Source organism: Bos javanicus, chromosome 11 (assembly GCF_032452875.1).
Source record: "Bos javanicus breed banteng chromosome 11, ARS-OSU_banteng_1.0, whole genome shotgun sequence".
In the NCBI taxonomy this organism is placed as follows: domain Eukaryota; kingdom Metazoa; phylum Chordata; class Mammalia; order Artiodactyla; family Bovidae; genus Bos; species Bos javanicus.
This window is the reverse complement of record NC_083878.1, coordinates 63,131,373-63,157,493: the sequence shown is the minus strand read 5'-3', so window position 1 is coordinate 63,157,493 and position 26,121 is coordinate 63,131,373. Positions and strand designations below refer to the sequence as shown.

Here is a 26,121-nt window from a genome sequence, read left to right as displayed (position 1 = left end):
GAACAACAACAACAAAAATGTGTACTTTAGTTCTAGTTCCAGAATAAGTATAAGGGGTTTTACACGAAATGCAGTTTTGTTCCAGAAGCCTCTGGGACCAGGGCAGAGCAGCCAGCAGGGGCTCTCCGGACGCTGCTCACCGGTCAGGGCAGAGGCACGTGGACACAAACCCACCGAACCTCGGCCCTGTAAATGCTCTCGCCAGCAACCCACCAGCCCGCAGCTTTCCGCTCCGGAGGACTGGTTCGTTTCCGGCCAAGTTCAGAAGCTGGTGGCCGAAGAGGGTGCCGCGCGGGACCGCGGAGGAGCCAGCCGGGGTCCGGAGCAGGCGGCGGGCCCCGGCTTCCCGCCCGGCGGCGCCCGGGGAGCGGAGGCTCGCAGGCGGGGATGGGGATGGCCGGGGGACACGGGGGTGTGGATGACCATCGCGCACGGGGCAGCTGTACCCGCAAGGGTGAAGGCGGGGAAGCAGCGGTAGGAAGACGAGGAGGGGGCGCAGAGGGAGAGTCCTGTCTGATGGGGGTGGTGGGGATGGCCCCGCCGGTTTGGGTGGGAGCCTGACGGCCACAAATACAAGTCCTAGGCAAGAGACTTGAAGATACGTTTGGCTGAGGGAAGGTGTCTAGGAGAGAAAGCTCCTAATCCTGGAGTGGGGGCCGGGGCGGCGGCGGCAGCGGCGAGCGGGGAAGGTGTCTGATTGACAGCTAGATTCTGTTTTTCAGACCAGAAAAAAAAAAAAAAATCCCCTGTCCCCTGGGGAGATTTCTCAGTCACTTTTCTTCTGCAGGAAACTGCTTCTTGTTGGAGCCTCCTGGGGCTGGCAGAGTTAAAATCCTTTAACCCAGGATGCCTTGGGCCTTTTGTTCCGCTCTGACAATGGAATTGGGTGGAGGGGGCTGGGAAGGCAAGGGGCTGGATCTAGGGTGTATCCGTGGGGTGGAGGGTCTGGTGAAGCTGTGTTCAATCACACGGTGAAAAAAAGCAATTTGGTCGTATGTGTGTGCGTTTTCGGCGAAGGTGTAAGGAAGCCTAAGGCACGGGGCACCAGCTCGTTAACACATGTGGCTGAGTGCCTGCTGTGTAGCTCAGCAAACCTTTAATTACTCAGGGAGATCTTCCAAAACTAGAAACTCAATTTTGGTCCCTGAAAGGTTGGATAATGGGTTTTTCTTGCATTTCAATCCAAGGGGACAGATCTCCCACTCCCCTGGGCTCCCAGATTCTTCTAGATGTTTTGGCTTCTAAAACTGTCCTCCCATGGGACAGACAATGCTTAGTTAAAGACACTCAGACACGTAAACCCTTCAAGCATATTAATCATTTGAAATCATTGCTTTGAACCTATCATGTCCTTGATTCATAATCATCGGTAGCACCCACTAACTCAAAGGACTTGGAGGGAGGCATTCAAGGCCTCTCACCATGCTGACTTTTCTCCTCCCACCCCCCACCTGCTTCCTCCCCTGTAGCCAGCCTGGCCTCTCACTGCCCCCTTGGTATATCTTGGCTTCTCCAGCCTATCTCAGGCCCTGCAGTTGCCTTCCTGGCCATCTAGCTGGCTACTTCCTTCTCCATTCAGTTCTGGCTGCAGTCAGTCCATATACATTTATGGAGAGCCACCCACCCCTACCCCCACCCCACCATGTGCAAGGCATGTTCTGGCCCTGGAAATATATCAGAGACCAAGACAGATGCCTGCCCTTAAAGATTTTTTGCCTTAATGGAAGAGAATAAAGCCAGACAGTTTCACATGTTGATAAGTAGCTAATCAATGGAATAGAGTAGGGATGGGGGTAGGGTTAGTTAGTGCTGCTTTATTTAGCCAGGAAAGGCCTCTTTAAGACCTTCTGAGCAGGAAGAACTCGAAGCAGAAGGGATAGAGATGCAAAAGCCCTGAGGCAGGAATGCACTCCATTAAGTTCAGGAGATACCTTTGAAGGCCATTGTCACTGGAGCAATGTGAACAAGGACATTTCGAGGGCTCTTGAAATATAGGCAAAGACTAGACCATCATATCCTCATGGGTCAAAATAAGCAGTGTGGATTTTATTTTGGTTGCAGTGGGAAACCTTTGGAGGATTTTAAGCCAGGAGAAAAGATTCCACTTACTCTTTAGAAAGATGGCTCTGGCTGCTTGGCAGAGCAGGGACTAGAAGCAGAGGAGAACAGTAAAGATGTGGTTGCAGATGTCCTGGCAAGAGCAGGTAACGGCAGGTTTGTGGCTATGGAGATGATGAGATCTCTGGAGCTATCACAAGGATGACTTTCATTTTTAGGATAACTGGATGGACAGATTGCCCATGTTGCGGAGAGGGGAATATCAGCAGTTCTGTTTTGGCCATGCCAGTACCTATCAGGTGTCAGGGGGATATGTGTAGACAGGTTTGAGTCTGGAATTCAGGGGCATCTCTCCTTTAGGTTTAAATTTGACATCTAGCATATGGATAGTATTCAAAACCATGGGCCTGGATCATTCCATTTAGAGAAAATGTAAAGCTAGAAGTGAGAGAAATGAGACTGAAGCCACTCCAACATTTAGAGATCTGGTAGAGGAAGAGCAAGCAAGCGAGATTGAGACAAATGGCCTGCGAAGTTGGAAGAAAACCAGAAGATGGTGATTCTAAGGAAGCTGAGCAAAGGAAGTATTTCAAGAAGAGGGATATATCAGTCAGCTGTTGCTAGGTAACAAACAATCACAAAAATCTCTACGGCATATAACAGTAAATATTTTTAATACTTTTATTTATTTATTCTGGCTGTGCTGGGTCTTCGGTGCTTCACGGGCTTTTCTCTAGTTGCAGTGTGCGGGGTTCTCTTGTGAAGCATGGGCTCCAGGGCACACGGGCTTCAGTGGTACGGCTCCCAGGCTCTAGAGCACGGGCTCAGTAGTTGAGGCACATGGGCTTAGTTGCTCCACAGCATGTAGGATCTTCCCAGGCCACGGATCGAACCCATGTCTCCTGCACTGGCAGGTGGATTCTTTACCACTGAGCCACGTGCTATTTTATGCACACATCTGGCATCAGCTGGAGGTCAGCCAGGTGAGGCTGACCTTGGCTGGGTCTAAGTCTGCTCTGGATACATGTCCCTCATCATCCTTGCACGGACAGGGCAGCTATGGCAGGTTATCCCCTGGTGATGACGTTGGCACAGATAGGCAGATGGAAATGACTCCTAAGGCCTAGGCTTGGAACTGTACCATGTCACTTCCTCTCTCATTCTGTTAGCCAAAATGGGTCATATAGTGATGTTCAAAAGTCAAGGGGCAAGAACATATATTCTACCTCTAGTGCAAAAAGGGGCAGCGAAGTTACATAGGATAAGAACACAGGGAGGAGTGACAGGAATTAGGACCAATAATTCAATCTACCACAGAGTAGTCAAAGATGTTCAGTACCACTGGGAGACCAGATGAAATAGGGATGTAAACTGGCCACTAATTTAGCCAAGATGTCAGTCACTGGTGTCCTCATAAGAGCCATGACAAGGGAATGGCAAGAGAAAGGCCTGACTGGGATGGGTGGAGGTGAGAGGGAGGCAAGGAAGAGAAGTGTGAGTTGTGTAGACAACTCTCCCAGGAATATTTGCTCTGCAGAGGAGCCCGAAAATGGTGCAGCAGGAAATTGGGCTAAGACTAATATGTTTTTAAATTGAGGGATATTAAGTCCTGTTCGACTGCAATGGGAAGGTTAGAGTAGAGAGGAAGAATATTGGGTTGACCAAAAAGTTCCTTTGGGTTTTTCCATACCATCTTTTTGGTATGGAAACTTTTTGGCTAACCCTATAGCTGAAAGGAAGGGAAGATGTGTGCTGGTGAAAGGGGAAGGGGCCCAGGGCACAGATGGAGGGGTTGGCCACAGATGGGCGGAGGGAACCCAGAGCTGGGGACATTCTGGTGGCTTTGGTGGGAGGAAGTGCAGGCGGTTGGTCTGTTTGTACCTATTTTCTCTATGAAGGATAGTCAGAGGCCAGATTGAGAGCGAAAGAGGAAGGGGTGTTGACAGTATGCAGAAGAGGAGAAAGTGTGAAATTGTTGCATCAAGAAGAGGGAAAAGGAATTTTTCTAAGAAATGGTGGTAGGACTGTCAAATACCCATCAGAAATTTACGGCCATAAATGTGATGTGAGCCCATTCAGAGTAGCTGGGTAGTTTCTTCAGCAGTGTGCAGCTTCTCTGTTGCAGGTATGAAGTAAGCAGTTTGATTTAACCACAGCTGGGTTTTCACCAGGTGAATGCAATGGAGAGAGACTGCTGTAAGAAGTTCAGAGTGTTTGCAAGGAAGATTTCCCAGGCCAGATCATAGAACCTCAGCTGGCTGATAAGGCCTGAGGGAAGATAAATAGTGAAAAAACAGTACAGCGATGGACTGGAGGTCTCAGGTGGGAAAGATGGTGGAGTGGAAGGACCGGAGTGAAAGAGCTGGCAGGCTGGCAGGTAGTAGGATCTTTGAATCTGAGATTTAAGAGATGGTCCCCAGTGGCTCAGTGGTAAAGAATCCTCCTGCGATGCAGGAGACCTGGGTTCAATCCCTGAGTCAGGAAGATCCCCTGGAGAAGGGCAACCCACGGCAGTATTCATGCCTGGAGAATCCCATGGACAGAGGAGTCTGGTGGGCTACAGTCCATGGGGTCCCAAATAGTCAGACACGACTGAACACACACGCACGTTGACATTCATGGTTCCAGGTCTAGGGTATGACCAGGAGACCAGGGTGGGGCAGGAGATGTATCATTAGGACTAAGGTAGTCAGGACAGTTAGGGGATAAGGTTGTGGGGCAGGTCATCAGCTTTGGGGCATGCCAAAGCTGTGGGGCATGTTGAGATCACCAAGAATGGTGATAGTGGAGGAGAAAGAGCCCAGTGCTGAAATCGTCAAGGAATGGAGGAAGTGGGCAGAAGGATAATAAGGTGACACTAACTAGAAGCGGTGGATAGCAAGCTCTGTTGACATGTATTCCAAAGGAGATGGGTTTTTGAAGGAGGAATAGGAACCAGATTGGGAAGCATCAATGGTGAGTGAGGAGACATCTCCAGGCCCGGAAGCGTGGCCTATGGAGAAAGAAGCCTCTGTTGGACAGGGCTGTGGAGCAGCAGGGTCCTCAGAGGTGAGACAGTCTTCAGGAGGAAGGAAGAGAGGGTCCCAGGCTTGCAGGAGATTGCATGAGAAGGCAGAGAGGGCTGGGTGAGGATTACAGGGGGAGGGGGCATTCATCAGTGTCTGCTGCGCTCCGCCCCCCACCCACCCCCGCGGCCCCGCCCGGGTGCGTGATGGATAAGGGCAGCCTCACCTGGCCCCTTGAGGATAGCTTCCCAGGTTACCCTGGCCTGGAGGGGAGGCTTCCTTTTCAAGGAACCCCTATAACTCTGGTTTCTCACGTTTCGCAATTGGGCCTGGTCCCCTGCTTCCTGGTGTCCTCAGCGTTCTTCTTCCGTGTAGATTTCTTATAGAGGCAAGTTTGGGCAGAACGCCGTCTAGGCCATTTTGCACGCGCGCTCCAGTCCAGCACAGCACCTGACACGCAATGGGCCTTCACAACTGTTCGCTGCTGGATGCAAATACGGTAATAGTTTCCCTTTAAGGCCAAGAAAGGGGCCCGTCCGCGGGTTGGAGGGAGGGGGGCGTCCTTCTGCCCGCGGCCCCCGCCCCCACCCACTCCCGGCCAGCTGCTGCGGCCGCCCCTCCCCCCCTGCCCCGCAGCCGCTCGGTCTGAGTAACCCGACGCCTGGGCCCGCTCCCCCGCCCGACCCAGGGCTCGGCGGCCAATGGCCGTGGCCCGAGCCTCCGCCGGGAGCCGCGGGGGCCCTCTCGGCGCCACCCGGCCGGGCTGGGGCACCGGTTAAGAGCCGGCCTCCAGCTCCTGCTCCTGCTCTCCGTGCCCTGCGTGAGCCGCCGTCGGCCAGGCCCAGCCCAGACACGCCCGCGCCCTGCCCCGAGGCTGTGCCAGGGGACTGGGCGATGGGTGCAGACCGGGCACTGAGAGGGCCAAGGCGGGAACTATCCCCAGCCCGGGGAGCCAGGGCACTTGAGTTCTGGGGCGCTTGACAGGCAGAGAGACCTTGGACAGTCGCGGAATCGTCTGTGGTTGAGAGCAGACCCTGTCCACCTTGAGTGGGGCTTGTGAGGGCCCAAGCCGGCAAAGGCCGCAAGTCCTCCTGAATTAGCCAGTGTGTGCGTGTGCTCAGTCGCTCTGTCAAGCCGACTCTGCGACCCCATGGACTGTAGCTCGCCAAGATCCTCGTCCATGGAATTTTCCAGGCAAGAATACTGGAGTGGGTTGCCATTTCCTTCTTCAGGGGATCTTCCCCACCCAGGGATCAAACCCACATCTCTTAAGTCTCCCGCATTGGAAGGCGGATTCTTTACCCCTGTGCTGCCTGGCATTAGCCAGAGGCCAGGCGAAACCCAAGTCACTGGGACCAGTCATCACCGGCCCTGTCTACAGCTTCTCCTCCCCACCATCCGGGTCCCACCGCCCACCATCCTGGGAATTCCCTAGGTTCAAGGGGAAGAGCCTGACACAACTTCCCTGAACACCTCAGTCTGGGCAGCTCCTCACTCCCAAGGCAGAGGTGGGCTGATGGGGTTAGCAACCCCCTCCCCACTCCCTCCACCAATCCCGGAGGAAGGGAGCAGGAAATACATGCTGGGCTGGAAGGGTGAGCACAGGCAGGGCACCTTTCCAACTACCTAGTTTATCTCCAGGGCACTTACTAGAGTGGAAAAAGTATAAAGAAGAAACTGACCAACAATACCTTTTTCCTCCTCCAATGGTTACAACTACACACTCCCCACAATTTGCCGCCGTAGGCTACAAATACTTGAGTATTTATCTGTGTGCACTACAGATCCCCGTACCTTAAGAAAAGCAAAGGAGAGCTCAGGAAATACACTGTAGTCTGAAAGAAACAGAAGAGAAGAGATCTTTGTCAAGGATGCATAATTTTAACATTCACAGCTCTCCTACACCGGAGCAGGGTCTGGGTCGCGTATGGTGATGAGGACACATCTGGGTCCCTTGAATCTTCGGTCTATGCCAGGTCCCAAACAGGCTCCCAAATAGGTTCTGGAACCTGCAACCTTGACTCACACCCTTTCCCACCCCCGCACTGGACTGGCAACCTTCAGGCACCTTGCCTGGGGCTCAGGGTCACATGCTACACGGCTCGGCTCTCTCTTCCCTGGCAGTTGGACTCCAGGGTCTGACACCCCATCAGGTCCTCTGCCCCAGGTGAATCCAAAGGCAGGATGTGGCATTTCAGGGAGCCTGAGAGGGAGTCCAAAAGCAGGGAGGGGGAGAGTGCCCCCCAGCCCAGGCCTGGTGTTCTGCAGGCTTCCTGAAATTCATTTGCTTCTAGACCTCTTCAGCCTTGCCAAGTTCTGTGTGAAAGATCAGAACAGCTGGAAATTTCTAGCGGGAGAGTGCCAGGTGCTGAATAGGTCCCAGTCTGACTTAGAAACAGTGAGGGGCCAGGGCTGTTTGGGGTTGGCACTCTTCCCTTTGCCAGACGGGCAGGAACTGCTTGCTCTTGGAAGGCATGCCACCCCCAAGCCTGGGCCAAAGCCGCTGTAAACCCCGGACACCAGGCTGGGGACAGAAACTAGGAGCCTCCTCCCTCCTAAGCCCCAGGATGACGACACAAAGGGCCTCCTCTGCTGGCCAAGCAGAAGGGGATGGGCTGACTGGGGAGGGCCGAACGGTCACCCAGTCAAAGCCAGGCAGCTGCAAATGAAACACAGGCCTAGGAAGGCTCCGACAGGCACTCAGTCTTTCCCAGAGCCAAAAAATCCTGGCTAGAGACTTGACTACAGAGCAAGGCAAGGCACTGGGAAATACTTGAAACCAGGCACGACCCCTGGTACTGTTGGACTCCTGACAACAACAGGCGGAGCCAAATGCTTTTTCCCCACCTGGCCCAGACACAAAAATTAAGCTGCCCAGAGGGGACCCAGGGGAGGTGGCAGAGGAGCCAGGGAGGGACCCAGCAGGAAAAGGGAAGCTGGCAGTAAGGTCGTTTTTACCCTGCTCAGAGAGCAGAGCTCTCACACAGCAAGTCTGCAGAGGGGAGAGTTCCTGCTTGGCTTGACAAAAGGCCAGGTCACTCAGGCCCTCTGGAGCCTCTCGCAAGCCACTCTGGGATGTACACGGTGGCTAGGCCACAGGGGTTACCTTCTGTTTGAAGAAGGGTAGGTGGTAGGGGTAGCTGCTGAGGGAGGCCGGCACCCCGCCCCCAACCCCAGGCTGTGACAAGCTTGACCTTCACTCTCAGGACTACCTCAGTCCTTCCATGGCAGGCTCTGCTTGCTTTATTTATTTGCCATGCCATGCAGCTTGCAGGATCTTAGTTTCCTGACCGGGGATTGAACCTGGGCCCTTGTCAGTGAAAGCACCAAGTTCTACCACAAGGGAATTCCCATCAGCCTGCTTTAATTTTTTTTTTTTCCAAGATTTTGTTTTTTGACATGGACCATTATTAGAATCTTTATTGAATTTGTTATAATGTTGCTTCTGTTTTACATTTTGGTCTTTTGGCCAGGAGGCTTGTGGGATCTTAGCTCTTCAACCAGGGATCAAGCTTGCACCCTCTGCATCAGAAGGTGGTGTCTTAACCTTTGGACAGCCAGGGAAGTCCCCAGGCTGCCTTATTTTAAATGCACCTGCACGGTAGCATATTATGGATAACATTTATAAACCCACTAAGGAATGTTCTTTTATTCATATTTCTCCTGATATGTGAAAGGAGGGTTACTTTTTAAAAGTTCCAAAATTAAACAGGAAAAGAGACATCATGTGTTGAGGATGGATTGGGAATCTTAATTTTCTTTATCCTTTGCTGGATCTTGAAAGAAAAAAAAAAAGAATAGAAAGACACATACCACTGCACAAGGCTTCTTTAAAAAAAAAAAAAAGCTTTCTGAATTTAAAACTAGAGCATGCTCTATAAAAAAAAATTCAGACAAAAAATATAAAGAGCAAAAAATCACCTATTAATCCCACTACCCACTGATAGCCCTGATATCATTATTGTGTATTTTTCCCACACTATTTTCTATGCATGCAGATCCATGTTTTTACATGAGATACAATTATTAACATCAGAGTGTCTTCTTCCTGCCCCTGTCCACTGACGAACGTTCTAAACTTGCCTGTTTGGTTTCTCTTCACTTCACTCTTCCACAGAGAGGAAGAATGATCACTTGCTGAGAAAAGCTAAACTGATCTACATAATAAAGGAATGCAGTGAGATGGGATGAGGTCCAGGGTAGGGAAAAGCCTTCTGAACTAGAGTTCGGTACGCAGTTTAGTTTGTAGCACGTTAGAGGCTCAGGAGAAGCGACGGGGTGTAGAGAATTGGGCTTGGAAGACGGGGCTTTGGAGACGGACTGATGTGGTTATTTTTCTGGAGCTCTTTTAATGTTCTTCTAGAGATGTAATTAAATAATGCAATTTATTTCGTATTAATTTGGGCCATTAAGTCCATACAGAGACTGAAATTATGGTCTCCCTGCTCATTTACAAGGGTTATGTTTTTAAAACATGGAGTTGCAGTATATTTCCTTTTTATATCCTTTTTTAAAAATTAAATTTCAGGGCTTCCCTACTGGCTCAGTGGTGAAGAATCCACCTGCTGATGCAGGAGACGTGGGTTCAATCCCTGATCTGGGAAGATCTCACATGCCGAGGAGCACCTAAGCCTGTGCATCCACAACTATTAAGTCTGTACTCTAGTGTCTGGGAGCTTCAGCAAGAGAAGCCACTGCAATGAAAGCCTGCACACCACAATTAGAGTAGCCCCTGCTCGCCGCAACTAGAGAAAAGCCCGAGCAGCAACAAAGACTCAGCGCAGCCAAAACTGAATAAATAAATAACACTATTTTAAAAAATTAAATTTCATGGTCAAGTCAATAAATGGAGATTTTTTTTTTATCCTTTAAACAGCTGCATGGCTATCCGTTCATCTTCACCATAGTTTATTTAATCCATCTCCCGTTGATGATCATTTTTGTTATTCTAGGTTCACTGTTGTCAATAATTAGCCAGAGGCCATCCATATGCATATACATCTTTGCACTCGGGCTGAAATTTCCTTAGGATGTATTCCCGTATGACTGCAGGATCAAAAGAAAAGGACATTCAAATTTTAGTGCACAGTGCCAAGCTGCGCTCTGTAAAGACTGAACAAATTAAAACCACCACCTACAGGGCTGGATTCTGCTCTTGAGTGTAGTACTGCTGGCAAGGGAGGTCCCAGTGGGTCAAGCAGACAGAGAGGCTTTGGGAAGGAGCTGAGCCGTGGCACAGGGTTGGGGTGAGGGGTGCGGGGTGCGGGGGTCGGTAAGGAAGGGTCTTCCAGGGAAGATGGTAAGAGCCAGTGAAGGCTCTATAGAAATCACTTTTGCTACTCAGCATCCTTTATCTGGGGGAATCACCTTCTCCTCCACAGTAGCCCATTCAGCCTATGGATGAGCTTTGGGTGGTGCCGACTTCCCACCTTCTCCAAGACCCCCATCCTGGGTTGGCCACAGGGGTGACCAGATGACTGGAGCCAGATTAGTCAGAGGTCTTCATACCCTGGTGAGAATGATGGTTCCAGCCAGGAAGAAATCTTTCTTGCTCACTGAACACCACGTGACACCAGAGCCGGCAGTGGTCCTCTCCTCCCACCCTTTGAGGGCTGCTCAGATGAATGCGGAGCTGAGAGATGGAGACAAAACCTTGATAGCTTTGCAGAGGCCCGAAACCTAGCCACGTCTGAAGCCATCGGGGTCCATCCTGGGCATTCTGTTTACAACAAAGAAGTCTTGACTCCCGCTCAAATTGTCATTAGATTTTATTTTTTAAAATTCAGGTAAATTTCACATAACATAAAATTAACCATTAACTATGTTAAAGTGTGTGCTTCAGTGGCATTAATGTACGTTCGCAAGGTTGGGCAACCATTGCCTCTATCCAGTTTCGAAGACATTTACATCACCACAACAGGAAACCCCGTCCCCATCAAGCCATCACTTCCTATTCCCTCTTTCTCTCAAGAAGTTTCAGATAAGTGGAATCATACAACATGTGACCTCTTGCATCTGGTTTCTTTCATTAGCGTGATGTTTTCAAGGTTTACCCATATTGTAGAATGTTTTAAGTACGTCATTTATTTTTAAGGCCAAATAGTATTCCACTGTAAGGAATATACCACATTTTGTCTATTCTGATGGACATTTGAGTTGCTTCTACCTTCGAGCTATTATGAATAATGGTTCTGTGGACATTCATGTGCAAGTATTTGTTTGCATGCCTGTTTTCAAGTCTTTGGGAATATATACATAAGAGTGGAATTGTTGGGTCGTATGGTAATTCTAAGCCCAGACATTCTACATTCTTTTTCTAGTTTAAGCCAGTATGAAGTGGGTTGCCTTCCTGGGCAGTCAAAGGAGTCCTGACTTACTCAGGTCTTGAAAGACAAACCAGCCTGGCCAGAGTGGGGAGCAGGGAGGAGAGGGTTTGTCCTGGAGCAAGTGGGCAAGCAGTGGTGGAGACATGGAAACAGACCCCGGAGGAAGTACATTCTCGAGTGGGAGTGCCAGGCGAGAAAGTGCTACTAGCCTTCTGGACTAGTAGCAGGGAAACCCGCAGATAAGAGGAATCTTAGACCAGTTGCTTTGGCAACCCAGCCTAGGAGAGGAAATGCCCTCCTTCCTCTTTTCCTTCCTCCCCACTTCCTGTCAACGCCTGAGCAGGATGCACCAACAGGGAGTAGCCCGAGTGGGAAAACACATTTTCCTTCTTAAAGGAGAAAGGTTTATTTCACCCTGTGCCTCCCGCAGCCCTGGCAGGGATCAATTTCTCCATTGTGCTGAGCCACCAGTCAGGCCTCAGGACCATGTTTGAGGGTGGCCAGCCACCTTCAAACCTGCCCACTCTTGCCTGAGACTCCATGCAGAGTGAAACCCCTGATTCAGCTTAGAAAAGAAATCATTGAGGTCTCTGCTCCTGTTCCCTCATTCCCACTCACCACTCTCGGCACCCCGGTTCCTTTGGGGGATCAAATCGGGATGATGGAGATCTGTGTTCCTGCTCATTCTCATTGAACGTGGGTTGAGAGTCTCCTCTGAGTCAGTGTCTTCCCTACAGGTAGAAGGCCATTCAATTGACTTTCTTTGTGTTGAACACCCTCTGTGTGGGTCATGGTGGGTAAACTCCTGGGCAGCAGAGGAAGAGGAGCAGGTCCCGCCTGGGGTCAGGGGAGGGGGCACTGGAGATATCAATACCCAGGCTCCTGATCCCGAGGCACATGACGCTCAGTAGGGGAGACCAGGGGCAGTGTAAAGCAGAGCAGGCATAATTACAGCAATAGGGAAGTTTGGTAGATCTTCCCGACTCAGAGATGGAACCCAGGTCTCCTGCACTGGAGGCGGACTCTTTACTGTCTGAGCTACCAGGGAAGCCCCTTATGTCCTTCCTAGTGAATATCTATTTACTCAGTTTACTATGTATTTAAAAAAATTAATCAAAGTAATCCCTTCACATAGTTTAGGAGTTGAGACATCCTGCCAACAGCAGCACCAAGTTGCCAGCCAGGTAAGGAAGCCAGCTGTCCTGGAAGTGGATCCTCCAGCCCCAGTCAAGCCTTCAGATGATAGGATCCTCTGCTGACATTGTGACTAAAACCTTACTGTAAGAGACCTTGAACTGGAACTGCCAAGTTAAGGAGAATTTCTGACCCAAAGAAACTGTGAGGCAATAAATGTTAAGTTTGGAGGTAATTTATTACATGGCAACAGAGAACAAATACGTGTTTGCTTTTTTTTTTTTTCCAACTCAATTGCACTGGGTCTTCATTGCTGTACACAGGCTTTCTCTAGTTGCAGAGAGTGGGGGCTACTCTTTGTTACAAAGCTCTGGCTCTAGATAGCACAAGGGTTTAGTTGCCCCATGGCATGTGGGATCTTCCTGGACCAGGAATCAAACCAATGTCCCCTGCATTGGCGGGCAGATTCTTAACCACTGGACCACCAGGGAAGTCTTGTGTTTGTTATTATATTATTTTCTTGGGTCAGAACTCTAAGCAAAGAGGCTGGGGAATGCTCTAACACAGATGGCTGTGAGCAGTATTAACTGAGGACACTTTGCTTGTAGGCTGTGTATAATGAAATAGGCTAAGGACCATCCAGACAAGTTACAAAGCTTCTTTTGAAATGATAAGTTTCTTACTAACTCAGAAGCCTGTGGTCTCAGGGAGGAGATGCCTGGCTGACAGACTTTGTTCACAGATGACAAGTGCTGGGGTGACAGGCATCCAGATGAGAGTTATGGGGCTAGGGATCTAATGCAGTTCCCACTGTTAGGAACTGATTGAGCGCTTCCGTTAGAAAAAGCCGTCCCAGCCACAGGTTCATTTGAGTCTGGCCCCTATTTCCAGTGTGTAGAAGCTCGTCTCTTCCCTTGAAAACATGGTGAAAATCTCTGCAGTATTTCCCAGTGAAACTGGCTTCCTTCCCTGTCACCCGGAGCTGGCTGGAGCTGAAGGCACATGACAGAGGCGTTTCATCAGCTAATGTGAGCTCATGTCCAAGAAGTGCCCACGCCTCTCTGCTCTTGGTACCTGAGATTCTGGGAAATCCGCTCTATTTTCAGCCTCTAGGTTTCCTTGTCATTATGAGAACCGAGCTCCTCGGAAACAGGTGGCCACAGGGGAGCTGAAAAAAAGAGGAAGATGAAGCAAGCCCCACACAGCCTTGCAAGGAGATTGTTCTCAGCTTGAAGACCCTGGAAACCTTGGTCGAAAACCCTCTCGGCAGTTGCCCCTTGGAGACATCTACTGTTTGGGGAAATATGTTTGGTAAGGCTTCTCTCAGCAACCAAATGGTCAGCCCATTTGAACCCCTTTCCTTGAAAGATATTTTGCTATAAAACATGTTTTAACACTTATTAATTTTTTTGTTTCTTCTTCCTTTCTTTCCTGGTTTTGTGGCTTAGAGACAGGCCTTAAATCCAGCCATCTCGCCCTCCCCCAGCCAAAAGGAAAAGCAGATGAGAAATGACCACTTTTCAATTTGTCCACATCCCTTGGGGAAAAAAGTATACAAAACTCAAGTCTGAAACTTTTAAGGACTAAAGTGCTTATAAGTCTTCCTCCAGCAGAGACCCAGAGGTGGTAAAGAAGAGACAAATCTAGCAACTGGTTATTTAAAAGCCGTCACTTAGCATTTAATGAAGGATGCCTTTTGGATTAACTATTAAAATTGACCTCCAATTCCCAGTGGAAACTGAACATGTCCAGGCACTGCCCAGAGGGTAAATGAAGAAACCAACGTTGAAAAGTCAAGTCTGGGTTTCTTAGAAATAATCCCAGTTTGTGTGGGCAAAGGGAGTCTTCCATGATCCCCTTGGCCTCCATGCACATCTCCTCCAGAGGACAACATCAGGCCACAGCTGAAGGATAAACTGTGTGAATAAGGTATCCCTAGCAGCAAGCAACTTTAGACAAGGCTGGCAATGAAAGAAAAGCAAAAATGAAATCAAAGTATAACACTGCCAATGCTTCTCTAGCAATTTGCATTGCATTACCCATAATGATTTGTAATTTTACATTTAAAGCTATTATCTTTTGGCAGACACCTTGACTTTAAATAAATGTCTGTCACCCCAAAGGACTGTGATAAGTCATGCCTTGAATCCCACAGTAAGATCCAGAGTGAGGTTATGCGCACCGGAGTGGGGCTACCCCAGCAGGAACATTTACCAGCCTCAGACCACACCCTGCTTCTTGGCTTGAGGCTGTGCCTTACATTGGCACTTACCGTGGCCACTGCTTTGGTGACTGTCATCCTGCCAAGAGCTTTAAGCTACCACCATCCATCGACTCCCACTTCTCTCTAAATAGAAAGAATTGAGTAGCTTGCTTTCTCCCTTTGGTTTCCCTAGGACTGTCTGATCATCTCTCGGTCCCCGACATCTAGGAACTACATATGCTTGAAAACAGACAGAAGCCCCCAAGGAGCTGCTGGCAGAATGAGAAGTTGAATGGATGCCAACTGGAGTGCCACTTCTGTAACCCCAAACACCTTTAAGTGACAGGAGACTAAGCAATATCACAGAATACTCTGATCTTCTTGTCAGAGCCTGAAAGCTCCTTGGAGCCAATGGCTATACCTAAATTCAATCAGAATTTTAGACAGAAGCAAACTGAGGGGCTGGCTGGGGGCTATTTCTTCCCAGAACACGTATTCTACATGCTGATAGATACTGATAAAGTTTAAAGAAATAGGACAATTACATAAAGTACAAGCCAGTGTCTGGCACACAGTAAGCCTATCAGTTAGCTCTTTCTGTTTAACTGATGACTTAAAACAACAGGAGTTATTTAGCCCATGGCTCTGCATTTGGGCATCTTAGGCTGTGCTCACTCATGCTCTGCTGTCTGCTGCCCCATTGGCTGGGGGCCCGCTGGTCTACAGTGGCCTCAGTTGGGGCAGCCCTCCCTGCTCCATGTGGACTATCATTCTCTGGCAGTCTAGCCTGGCCTATTCACCTGAGTTCCAGAGAGAGAAGCAGGCATGCTCTTTCATGGCCTAGGCTCAGAACTGTACGAATAACACCCACTGCATTCTTCTGGGCCAAGCAAGTCACTGGGGCAGCGTGAATTCAAGGAGTAGAGAAACAGCCTGCGGCTCTTTCTGGGAGGGGCTGCAAAGCCTGCTTGCAGAGCAGTAAGCACAGGGAGGAGAGAACAGTTGTGGCCATTTTTGCAATCTACCGCTGTAGGTAGCAATAAACTCTGTGAGTGCGTATAATTTTCAAGCATTTCCAAGAGGAATTATATGACTGTGTTAGTTGACAAGGGCTTCCCAGATGGCGCCAGTGGTAAAGAATCTGCCTGTCAATGCAGGAGACATGAGACACGGTTTGATCCCTGGGTCAGGAAGACACCTGGAGGAGGGCATGGCAACCCACTCCAATATTCTTGCCTGGAGAATCCCTCGGAGAGATGAGCCTGGCGGGCTACGGTTCATAAGATTGCCAAGAGTCAGACAGGACTGAAGCAACTTAGCATATTAGTTGGCAAGCTAGGGTGAAAAGATACATGGAAAAGCAAGCCCATCAGACCGGAATTACACACTTTAGCGTAAGTCACTATTGGCTGGATTTTCTCTTATTTGCAGTCAAATAAATGCCTTTCTGATGTAGGGAGAATCGTCAGAGACCCAGTTTGCCTTGCTTTCTGCTGAGTCCTCCACACCTAAAATTGGGCCTGGCACACAGCGGGCTTCACAGATACTTGCTATTGAATGAATCAGGGGTCTAGTCCCCACCTTTCCAATAACTGGCCATACCACCCTAGCTGACCAAAGCATTAACCTTTCTCTGTGCCTCTTTTCTCCACAATATAGCTCAACTGAACCTCACCAGAACTGAAGAAATACAAAGCCCCACATAAATGCAAAGTGGACCCACACTCTGCATCACCACGACGATGCCTCCCAGTGTTGCAGACGGTTGCAGGAAAGCGTTATTCTCTACTATCCTTAGAAACCTCTCTTTCCCCAGAGCACAGTTCCTTCCAAGGCTCTGGGATTAACCTTTTCCAGCCATGCCTCTTTCAACACTCTGTTTAGGTTACTAAATGTGCTCCCTACAAAAGGACAAGAGTTGAGGAAATAGGCAAGATCCTTCAAGGAAATAGATGGCATTTCATAACTAGGAAGATGACATGCCTGTGTGCCATTGTCACAGAATATTTTTAAGTAAATCGACTTGCATGTCTCCAGGTTATAGTCTTTACTAATCAAAATCTTGAGCTGGTGCAAGGATTTGTGAACCCTCTCCTGCTGAACACCTTATTCAGAAATAATGAAGATAATAATAACTCACATATAGTAAGTAACAAATACTTTGCATATATTCCCTCATTTAAACTTCAGCAAAAATGTATAAAATTGGGAGTATCATGATTCCCTTTTTACAGGTAGGGAAAGTAAAGCATGAAGTTGCTAACTCATAGTAGATAGTAGAGCCTGGCTTTGAACCCAGGCAGGATAGCACTAGTGAACCATTATGCCTCACTGCCTTGCAACTACCTTACACTGAAAATCTAGTTGATGCCAGACTCTGGGCTTTGCACAGACAAGAATAAAGCCCAGTCCCTGCCTTGAAAGAGTCCAACTCTGGTAGACAGACCTGCTGGCAGAGATGGGTAAACAAAGCATCACAGCAACACAAACGAAAGAAAAAAGGCCTGTGTCTGTGGGTAATCAAGGAAGGCTTCACAGAGGAGGTGGCTTTGGAGGGAAAGGAGTTTTCTAAGTAGGCAAAGAGTGGACAGGACATATCAGGGAGCAGAAGCTCCTTGGAGGTTAGATCTGGAGCAAGGGAGGAGGCAAAAGGCAAAGCCGAAAATAAGGACGTGGTGCCACTGGGAGAGAGTCTCCCTGCCTGGGTCAGGGAGCCTGACAAGGATTTACACAGCAAAGGGGTGGGCTTGCTTTGCATTTTAGAAAAAGTTGTCAGGTGTGAAACTTATTACACATAAGAAGTGATTGTGGTGGGAAAAAAGAGAACGCACTTCAGCACCGTGGGAGACATGACAAACTGAAGGAGAGAAGGGGGAGACAGATATGTAGACCAACTCTGGCTTCAAGTGTGTGAGGGAATGGACATCCACACCTACAAAACACATTAACTGAATAGGCCTTCCACATGCTCATGTGGGACGACAAGGATGACGAGGGTCTCTGGCAATGTCTCTACTACCACTTCTAAGATACCATCTCTCTACAAATTCTATGGTGGTTAGGACTCCATACTTTCACTGCTGAGGGCCCAGTTTCAATCCCTGATTGGGGAACTAAGATCCTGCAAGCTGCATGGTGTGACCAAAAATTTTTAAAGTAAACAAAACAAAGCGAAAAAGAAAAGTCTCACTGAAGCCATCATTTCCGGGCAGGCATGGTAGGGCCATGAGCAAGCTGATGACTAAGCTCTCTGCTGGGAGAAAAGACTGAGATAGACACAGTCAGGAGAGATGAGAAACCAGGACACCCTGAAGAGTGAAGAAGAGTTGGGGACGTAATTTTTAAAAAGCTGGAGGGAAGAGTTGCCCGAGAACTTTCTGTTCCTTAAGGTCACACTATACTACCTGCAACCAGGTTTCATATGAATTCGTTTTCCAGTAAGTCCTTTTCTTTTTTAACTTAAGCCAACTTTCTATTTCTTGGAATTAACAGACCCCTAACACAGCCTTCCATACTAGTCCTATGGTTTTCTTTTCCACTTTTTCTAGGTTTTTTTTTAAAGTACAAATGCTCCTGAGGAAGTAATGCTTACATCACTAATACTTCAGGCTAAATGCCTTTCATCATCCTTGTGAGTGAAGGAGGTGGCAGGCCAGTAACATGAGCTGCAGCAGCGTTGGGGGAATGCTGACGGGAGGACAGAGGCTATGACACGTCAGAGACAGACCTAGTGGCCCTTACAACTGGACTTCAGCCCAGCCCAGCACATGGAACACTCTCACAGCCTTTGGGTCTGCAGGGGCTGGCTATAAAAGTCCTGGAGAGAGCTATTCCAAATCATCTGGGTATATTATAAAATGCAAAATTAGCTGGAAATCTGGTTTCTTTGGGGCTTCCCTGGTGACTCTGTCAGTAAAGAATCTGCCTGCAATGCAGGAGACCCAGGTTTGACACCTAGGTCAGGAATATCTCCTGCAGAAGGGAATGGCAATCCACTCCAGTATTCTGGCTTGGAGAATCCTATGGATAGAGAAGCCTGGTGGGCTAAAGTCCATGATGTCGCCAAGAGTCAGACATGACTGAGGAACTAACATGGTACACTACACTCCTGGTTTCTTCAGTCCGGATCTGTGAGCCATTCCTAATTCTGCAAAAAGTCAAGATTCTTAGATTTTCTCCATCTAAAAGAAGATGGCGTTTCTTCACTCTGTTGCACCAAAAATTCGCACACTTGAAAAATTTCTCCCATCTTCTCACATCCCAGGCAATAAACTGTTAATTCATGAGAAGAAAGTTAACATTCTTTGTTACCTACCCAAACACCTACACCCTCAAAGAGCCCCCACCAGCAAGTACCCAAGCCACATTCTTGTTTACTTGAATTTATTTATACCCTTTCTCATTCCACAAGGGATCTGAGGGGGCTGCGAGCTTTCTATGTCATCAGATCACTATACCAAACTTCTAGCAAATGCCATTGTATTTCTAGAGGGCTGGAAATGTAATGACTGACACGAAGAGAATACTCACTGTAGACCACCACTTGTGCTAAGTGGCTCGCATGGATTCACTCATTCAGCCTGTGTGAGGTACTACTGGGTCCCCTTGAATCCACACCACGACCACTTGTGAGTTGCCCCATTATGGACCACTAAGAAAGAAAGAAAAAAAAAAACCTGTCAACTAACTAGAAGACAAGTACAGGATATGCTAGATTGTGCTATCAAAACATAGCACAGATGCACAGGAGATGATGATTAAAAACTTTGATAATCCTTAGTATTAAAAGTGGTTCAATAATAGAAATAGCCCCCAATACAGTAAATCATTGAGCCATCTGAGTAGTTGTCTTGCTTTATTTTGTTCTTATGGGTGATTTGACTAATTTTCACATGATAAACTGCTGCTAAAGATAATTTTAAATGGCCCTGTGGGGTAGTTTAAGTTATATATATATATGTATACATACACACACACATACATACATATATATAAATACAGAATCTGAAAGTTCAGGAAGAAAGGAAGGAAGAAAGGAAGAAAGATTTATGCTTCTCTGTTCTTAAATGCCCATCAGCTACAGCTTAGCTCCACATCACCTTCACTGTGAGATCTAGGCCCACGGAATAGTCTCCATCTGGGACTTTGTTGGCTGTTGAGGTGAACCTTTTAAAGCTTCAGCCCATTAAGTGACACATGTCACTACCTTTCACAATCCATTGGCCAGAACAAGTCACAGGACCACCCCTGGGCTCCTCCTGTAGGAAGGGGCATTGAAGCAAAAGCGATGCAACTCCCTACATTGTGTGAATTGAAAGACATGTCCTAGCTTCAGAGTCTAAAGGGTGAGAAACAACACAGCTTGGAACTGATGAAATATGGAGCTATCACCTCCAGTAGCCAGGTGAGGAATGAGGCTTAGGTGGGTCTTAGAATGTGCCTGAGACCCCAGAGTGGCAAAGCTGGGACATCAGCCCAGGTATCTCCATCTTCACCTTTAATGTGGCCAAAATAAGTCCTTATGGAGGTGGTAGGATCTGTCAGGTCCTGGGGAAGACTAAGGGCCCCCTAAATTACTCTCCATTTATTAATGTCTCTTTTTAAATACTCTTTTCTTTAAACATGTGTTGAGCCAGCATTGTACTAGGTACAGCACTGAAAAATAAGTCTCTAGTTCCCTTAAACAAAATACTCCAGGTCAGTCAGAGGTCAAAAGGAAGATTCACAGAGGCCAGCTATTAGCTGTGCAGAGAAAGGCATGCACTTGGAGGCTAAGATACACATGATCCCTTCCCATACAGGCAAGGCCCTGGTCGTAAATCATCCCATAGAGAGGACTATTTACTCTAGGCAGAGGCCTGTGCGTGTGGGTCGGGTGCCAAGAAGTGAGTGAGCTGGCTATTGGAATGTGAGTGTGGGTGGGGTGGGGGGAAGTGGTCACCGGCTTCCACTGAGTCACAGAGGACTGCACTGGGGAGGTGGCAGGCCCCACCTGGGTGCAGCAGGAAAGAGCAAGGTCAGGAAGAGTCAGAGGTTGGGTGGGGCAGGGAGGAGGTGGAGGGCCATCTCAGGCCCCAGCAGATCCCAGAGGTGGCTGGCAAACAGGTCTTTGATGCAAACATTGCTCCATGAACACCACCCAGAGTCCAGTTCGTGATCCAGAAATCTCCTCCTGGGATGTAAATCAGGGTTACCATGAGAATATCCAGAACCTTGCCTTTGCCTGGTGTGGAATTCAGAAGCTGCTGGCTGGGGTGTCCAAAACTTATTCTAAAAAGTCATGATTTAGGGTTCTTTCCCTGTCACCCACCCACCTCACCAGGGCAAAGGTGTCAATGGTGAGCACATTTTCAGACATTTTAAAAATGGGAAATAAGAAAAGCTGAGGGTTGGAAGGAAGTAGAAAGAATGGAAGGGTTGGAGGGGAAGAGGACAAACTCTGAATGTGAAATGAAGCCAGCTCTAAGATGACACTGCTGGTTAGTCATGGTATAATCTGAGTGTGTAGCCCCAGCTCCACATTGTAAAATAGGAAGGGATTACCATGTGGAGGAAGTGTGCCGGAGGCCAGTCAGACAGCTGCTGGCCTCCTGCCGGGCTCTGAATCCAGGCTGGCCAGTCGGGGTCCCGCCTCCACCAGCAGAAACCCAGGCTCCCCTCTCAGGGACCCCTGGAGCGAGGGTTCACTCACACGCTCTGCCCAGCTGGGCCCACATCCACAGTCACCCTCTGAGAGACCCCTCCTCCTGCCTTTCTGGCCACTGTCCCTGCTCATGCCTACCTCCTTCCCATCCTTCAGGGCTGCAGCCTGGAATCACTCCAGCCCTTGCTACACAAGTGCTGGATGTTCATTCATTCCTGGGGCTCCTTTGACAGCACAGGGTGGGGACCTGGCCCCTGCATTGGCTTAAAGGGAAAAGGGTGGGGGGATGTTTTGGCTCATGCGATTGTAGGGTGTACAGGACAGGTCCCCCTTAGGTCCCAGGATGGGTCTGCAAATTAAACTGACAGAGACAGAGTAACAGCAGAAAAGAATACAGATTTGTTGTTGTTTTAATTTCTTTGGCTGCATCAGGTCTTAGTTGCCACACGTGGGATCTTCCTTGAGTCACGTGGGATCTTGCGGCTCATGGACTTGCTAGTTGCAGCATGTGGGCTTTGCTGTGCCGCAGGCATGTGTATTCTTCCCTGACCAGGGATCGAACCCACATCCCCTGTATTGCAAGGTGGACTCTTAGCCACTGGACCACAAGGCAAATCCCCATACAGATTCGTTTAATGGAAGTTTTACATGACATGGGAGCTTTCATAAGAAAACGAATACCCAAAGAAATAGTCAGACCTGAGTATTTTATGCTAGGTTTGATGAAGAGCAGGCAGTCATTGAGGGAGAGGACAGGTTAAGGACTATGAGACAACATAGTAAACAAGGGGAAACCGAGCAAGGCCTGTTTATTAGGATGTTTCTTGGTGTCCCTTTGTCTTTGGAGATAAGGATGCTCCTTTCCTCCAGATAGTCAGAGGGCGCCTCTGACATGAGGATTTTATGAATTGTTTCTGGAAAGAAGGAGTAGGGATGGGGTCAGAGTAGCCTTTGTGCTCTGCTGTTTTCTGACTTCTTCAGCTTAAAATATTCAAGATGCCATAGTTTGGGGTAGCATGTCCTGAACCCCATCATAACTAATGATGAAAGTTCTAAGCTAGAACCAGCAGCCCTAGGGCACCCTGGTCAACAAGGGACTTAAACTCCATCAGTCCATCTCTCCCTGCCTGGTGCTCCCTGATATGTTTTTCTCTTTAGGTTTGTTTCTTCCTCAAGTGGCTGCCCCCTAAGACTGGAACATGGTCTTGCTGCTCCCTGTTGCTCCCCTTACAACCCTGTAACCAGGAGAAGCCCCTCATCCTCTTCTGTTGGGTGGCCTCCACCCCAACAGCAGGGGTGGTGAAGTCTTTGTATAGAATCTGGAGGCAGATGGTGCTGGGAAGGTGTGGCAGTCTGAGCTGCACAGATCATTATGGTCACATCACCCTCTTAACTGTTGCAGGTGTTCGTTAACCTTGAGGTCACAACTACATGGAATCCACAGGATATCTTCTCCTAGGCTTGTTCTGGGGTCCCCCAGTAAACAAGTTCTCAATAATGTTTGCTCACTGGTTAATTAACCCCCCAAACCAATGAGCCCAGTCAGGATCATTAATCACTGAATCAAAACCTATCCATAACATCTGGAATGGGTCCACAGGAACTTTCAGGATCTCTTTTTTTTAATTGACTTTTTAAATGTTTTTATTTTTTGACCACACCAGATGGCATGTGGAATCTTAGTTCCCTGACCAGGGATAGAACCTGTGCCCCCTGCATTGGAGGCACAGAGTCTTAACCACTGGACCACCAGGGAAGTCCAACTTTCAGGCTCTTTGGAAATCCAAAATGATCAGGGAAAACCCAAACCTCATTCTGCTGCTGCTGCCCATCAAGAATAAAAGTGTCTTTTCCACCCAGCGCTCGCTGCCCCTCACCCCAGGCAGGGAAAGGCGGCTTTCATGGGGAGGTCTCTGTGGATCATTTCAAAGATGCTTGCTCATTTCCCTCCCAAAAAAGATCCTTAAGGGTTGGGATAAAAATGTCCAGTGATAGGGATGGTAGTAGACAGTCTCATTTCAGCAGAGATGACACCATAGTGTATCTCAGAAGACAGTCAAGGGTTGTATCATCTGCGGTTTAATGTGTTCGTTTGAGGAGCGATCATTTCCATGCCTTTCAGCTTTGTACTCGCCCTTGTTTCCCGCCCTGACATCCCAGGTTGCTCAGCAGTGACTTCTTGGCTCACAGCCAGCCTCCTCCCCACCTCTTCAGCTGTCTTTCTTGAGAGCCCGTCTGCAGATTCGAAAGAGGACAGGTTACACACACTTCTCGGTCTGCGAGCAGTTATTGATTCATCTGTCAGTCAGTAAGTGCTTAGTGAGCATCTGCTGTGTGTACTAGTCATTGTTCTGGGGGCTAAGAGGACCCCTGAGAAGTATCAGACTGGCCCCACTCTCCAGGAGCTATGTCTACATGGGAAGATCCCTGAAGACAGATGATGCTGGACTGGATGATCTTGAAGGTTCTTCAGGGCAAAATATTATGTGGTTATAGACTACGCAACTGGGTTTGAGCCAGGCCCAAGTGGTACTAGTGGTAAAGAACCTACCTGCCAATGCAGGAGACATAAGAAATGCAGGTTTGATCCTTGGGTCGGGAAGATCCCCTGGAGGAGGGCATGGCAATCTACTCCAGTATTCTTGCTTGGAGAATTCCCATGGCCAGAGGAGCCTGGCAGGCTATAGTCCATGGGGTCACAAAGAGTCAGACATGACTGAAGCGACTTAGTACATAGACAGCACAGTGATAGATGGGTAGGGTCTGGGTATCTGCTAAGAGTATCTGTGGGGTGGGGGGTTATAGTCCAAGGGCTAGAAAAGGTGAGGAAGTAGGGAAATGTTGGGTTAGCCAATAAGTTTGTTTAGGTTTTCCATAAGATGTAATGGAAAAATAGGTTTTTAGCCAACCTAATACTAGGTGTATTCTAGGATTAGGGGTTCAGAACGCTTTTGGGTAATGCAGAGGATTTTAGTGGGAGGTTTACTGCAGTATTGGTTAGAGCCCATGAGTATGTAACGCACCTCACAGGCAAAAGAGAACCAGTAAGCATTTGAGCAGATTAAAAAAAAAAAACTTGAACTAAAGTAGAATATTCATAATAACATTCATATCCCACTTGCCCACTGCTGTGTCCATGATAGACATGGCTGGTTTTGCACTCAGCAACCACCTCAACTTCTTTCTAACAGAACTTTAATTTTGTTTAAGGTCTACTCATTCCCTCATGTAGCCATGTGCCTCAAGGGAAGCTGGCCCACTCCATGCTCCAGAGTAGGTCTGATTGGTTCTAAAATGAGCACGTGGCCCAGTTCCGGCCAATGAGAGGTGAAGGAAAGTCCACTAGGGGACCTCTGAGAAAAATATTCTTGTTTCTAAGAGGAACTCAAGAAGAGATGGTCTTTCTTTTTCCTCTGGACATTGTCATGTCTGGAGGTGGCTATTTTGCCTCTAGTCTGAGGATAAAGCCAATAATGAAGTAGCAGGGCAGAGAAGATAAATGGAAAGAACCTGATTCTTTGATTATATTGTTGAGCCACTGAATCAACCATGTTGAAACCTGTTCTTCCTGTTACATGACTTAATACAGTTTCACATTAAGTCAGTTTGAGTCAGGTTTTTGTTATTTGCAGCCTGAAGCATCCTGGCTCCTTCCTCCCAGTTCTTGAAATCATTTTTCTCCATTAAGTCCACTCTCTGCTCTCATCAGGAACTCTAGAACCATGACCCTTCTGGCTTTTCCAGTTCTGTCTGCTCTTCTCTGTCATTACTGTCTTTCATGTCATCCCAGAATTCTTGCACAGTAGTTCACCTTCACCCTTCTCCTGCCTGCTCCCTCCAATCCTCACTCCTGAACAACCACCACATACTTCCCCACTAAGTCCCCAGCAGCAGGTCAGAGCAGCTCTACCTTTGCTGCTCTCCCACCCTTGAGTTAGGTCAACAAGTGTCATCCAGCTTTGCTTGACCCTGAGAGGCTTCCTGCAGTTTCAGATGTGAAGTGCTAAAACTAGAAATATGCTGAATAAATGGATGGTGGGTGGCCCTAATGGTAGGTGAGGCTTCTGGGGACACTATTCAACAATGGTAAGTGGCCATTCCCACTTACGGTCTCCAATTTCCACCTTAGCTTACTCCCGCTTGGAAGTCCTGTTATGCAATCTGGCTAGCTTGGCACCATCCACCACCTACTTCATCACGGTGCTGGCTTCAGAGATTCACTCTGGGTCTCAACCTGCCTACTCCGCTCCTGCCACATTCCTTTAGCAGCTGACTTCCAATTTCACAGAGATAAGAGGGACTGTTGCCCATAAAGCCCCTCATTTTCCTGCCTTCTTGTTCAGGAAGCATCTCCTTTCCCACTGCTAGAGGAAGCCTTTCTCCATCCCAATGCATTCATCAGAAATCCACAGGATTCTGATTTTTATCTGTACCCACCTCTAGCTATCATGCGCTCTCCTTCCCTCCATAAGTCTTGCTTGCTGTCTGTTCCTAATTCTTCCTTCAACTTGAACTCTGCTCCACCACTGCGTCTGTCAGACTCTCCAAGGACCCATGACTGGAGCTGTTCTCAAGCCCCCTCCCTGAAGCCCACCTCCTGCCTTGGACCCCCTTCCACTTCTCTGGCTGTTCCTGCTCAGTCTCTGCTCTTCCTGCCCAGCACTTTTCTTCGGGCTGTGCTGTGTATGTTGGTGTTTCTCCTTCTCAACTGCATACACTTCTTTTGGATGATTCCATCTAAAACCATGGGTT

At 48.4% G+C, this 26,121-nt stretch overlaps 1 long non-coding RNA gene across 1 annotated transcript; it reads left to right on the top strand.

Annotated features, from left to right (window-relative positions):
• The first annotated feature begins 1,623 nt into the window (after positions 1 to 1,623).
• Positions 1,624 to 9,936, top strand: LOC133257212 (uncharacterized). Its single transcript, XR_009739449.1, has 2 exons — positions 1,624 to 5,562; positions 9,592 to 9,936. It is a non-coding gene; the product is annotated as an uncharacterized LOC133257212 (long non-coding RNA).
• The last annotated feature ends 16,185 nt before the right edge of the window (positions 9,937 to 26,121 follow it).